Source organism: Boleophthalmus pectinirostris, unplaced genomic scaffold (assembly GCF_026225935.1).
Source record: "Boleophthalmus pectinirostris isolate CB_2022bp ecotype Guang Dong unplaced genomic scaffold, ASM2622593v1 HiC_scaffold_16, whole genome shotgun sequence".
Lineage (NCBI taxonomy): Eukaryota > Metazoa > Chordata > Actinopteri > Gobiiformes > Gobiidae > Boleophthalmus > Boleophthalmus pectinirostris.
The window spans coordinates 37,773,866-37,776,933 of NW_026571095.1; positions in this window are offsets into that span (position 1 = coordinate 37,773,866).

Here is a 3,068-nt window from a genome sequence, read left to right on the forward strand (position 1 = left end):
ACAAGTACAAGTACAAGTACATGCACGAGACAGAGAGTCATCTACAAGTACAAGTCAGGACTCCTCTACAAGTACAAGTACAAGTACAAGTACACGCACGAGTCAGAGTCAACCACATCTACAAGTACAAGTGCAAGTCAGTACTCGTCTACAAGTACAAGTACAAGTACACGCACGAGTCAGAGAGTCGTCTACAAGTACAATTACACGTATGCGTCAGCCACAAGTCACCCAGATGCCCTCCCACAACTATCAGTGTGTCAGATGCCCTCCCAGATGTTTAAATAAGTCAGATGCCCTCCCAGATGTTGAGCTGTGGTTGGAAATGGGAGAAATGATGAAGGAAAAAATGAGAAAAAAAAAGAAAGAAAAAAAAAACATTTGTGGATTGGATTTTTGCGGATTTGTGCTGAAGATTCCGGAGGAGCCAGACTCGAAACTCTCCGACACGAACCGACGATTAATGTCACGTCTTTACGCGGACAAATGGCTCCGTTTAACCGCCGGCCCACGTGTGTTTGTTCAAGAGCAAACGAGGGAAAGAAAAGAAGAAGAAGAAGAAGAAGAAGATCCGTGTCATTCCGCGGGAGAGTTTGAGGATTTGAGGATTTGGGCTAAAAAAAACTCGACTCAACTTCCACAAAACAAACCCCGAGACGTTTCAGCGCACAACAGTTTTCCTCACGACGTTTAAAACCCAAAAAGCGCCAGATTTGAGCATCACAAAAACCGTATTTCTGCTCTTTTTTCCGCTTTTGTAACTGCGCCTGAGCCACTGCGTAAATCTGCCAAACACAAAAGAAATGTTCCGAACCCCGCGTGACAAGACACCGAAACATCACACGCACCTCGTTCCGTGTTCTGTCCGCTCCAGCTGCGCGGCTCCTCCTCATCAACATCATCATCATTTCATTCATTTCTTTAATCAAACTCAACAAACATCTTCAAACCCGCAGGTGGAAACGCGTTTTTCTGGCGGTTTGGACGCGTTTCTGCGCCGCGCTGTCGCTTCTGCGTCGTGCGTAAAAGTGGAAGTGTGATTTTTACAGGTGAAATGCCGCATTCTGTGCCAGCTGCGCCGTGTCACGCGTGGAAAAAAAAAAAAAAAAAGGAGTCTCCGCGCGTCCTGAGAGAAGCGACGGACCGCGACACGACGCAGAGCTCATCCGGAGCACCCGAGCACCCAGGAGCACCCAGGAGCACCCGGGAAATGTCCGATTAAAGGCGTGAAGGTGCAAATAAAAGACGGAGGAGGCGAAGTGGCTGCGGTCAAAAGCCACACGCGGCTTTGTTCACTGACAGATGGAACAGACACACAGAGACAAGAGAAGAGAGAGAAAAAGAAGAGAGAGAAAAGGACAGAATTAACCCCGTGGCAGCGCAGTGACAGCGGAGGGAGAGAGGAGAAAGAGCCGGGGGAAGGGCTGAGGGAGCAGCGGGCACAGAGAGGAGACAGAGCCGACAGGGAGCGCACAGACAGCGGACACAGAGGAGGACAGAGCCGGAGAGAGAGAGAGAGAGAGAGAGAGGAGCACAGACCACGGAAAGAGAGGGGAGACAGAGGCCGGGGAAGAGCTCCGGGAGAGCGGACAGAGGGATGAGAAAGATCCGACAGGGAGAGCACAGACAGCGGGCAGAGAGGAGAGGACAGAGCCGGGGGAAGCTGCGGAAGAGCGGACACACACACACAGAGAGAAGAGACAGAACCAGGAGGAGAGAGCGGATAGAGAGGAGAGACAGAGCCGAGGGATGAGCTCCAGGAGAGCGGACACGGAGGTGAGAAAGAACCGAGGGAGAGAGACAGACAGCGGGCAGAGGGATGAGACAGAGCCGGGGAAGGACCGAGGGAGAGCGGACACGGAGGAGAGACAGAGCCGGGGAAGGACCGAGGGAGAGCGGACAGGAGGAGAGACAGAGCCGGGGAAGGGCTCCAGAAGAGCGGACAGAGAGGAGGAGGAGACGGGGGCAGAGAGGAGCGGACAGAGGGATGAGAAAGAGCCGAGATGCAGAGCGCAGACAGCGGGCAGAGAGAGGAGCCGGAGCCGGGGCAGAGCGGAGGGAGAGCGGGCAGAGGGGTGAGCAGGAGCCGGGGGGAGAGCTCCGGGAGTGCGGGGAGCGGGACGTACCCGTGTGCGTGAGCGCCCGCACCAGCAGCGCTTGGCTCAGGAGGAACAATAGCGAGCCGCGGCTCATCCTGGCTCCGTCCGACACAAGAGAAACGCTCCGTTCGGTCCAAAAAAAAAAAAAGAAAGACGAAACTGCGGTGGGGGTGGAAGGGGGGGAAGCGCTACGGTCCCGGCATCCCCCGCGCCTCACGAGCACATCCGCACGAGGCGAGTATTCCCGTGGAAAAGCTCCGTAATCCAGCGCGTAAATCCCGGAGAGGCGCGGCGCGGTGCGGACGGAGCTGCGGCGGAACTCCGAGTGAAGCGCGAGAACCACCAGTTGAAGAGGCGCGCGCGCGGAGGGGGGGCGCGCTCCTCCTCCCTCCCGCGTGCCCGTGCGCGTGCGCGGGGGCAGACGCGCGCGCAGACGACAGGAGGCGCACGTGTTGCTCGGGCGGGACTCGGAGGCGCAGTGTTGGGGCCGTGCGCAAAAACTATTTTAACCAAGAAAAATGATTCAGGTTTTTTTTTTTTTTTTTTTTTTTAGTGTCGGAGGAAAAACGGAGAAACACGCGCGAGGTTTGATTGGAGGAAAACAGAAGAGAAAGAGAAAAGAGGAGAGAGAAAAGAGAGAGAAAAGAGCGGGAGAGACATTCAGACACGAACCTGAAACACGAGAGGAACTTCCGTCTGACCGCGACCAAAATAAAACCAAAAATAAGAACAAACAAAAAAAAGACCAGGACTGAGACCGAGACCAGACCGGAACTAAGACCAGGACTGTCCTGGTTTAGACCTGGTTTAGTCCTGGTAGTCCTGGTTTTAGGGTTTAGACCTGGTTTAGTTGGTAGTCCTGTTTAGTCCTGGTTAGACCGAAAGTTTTGAAAATTTATTTATTTTTACTGTATAAAATTGGTGGTTTTGTTTTATTTTCACAGTAAAAATAAAATAAAATAAATATAA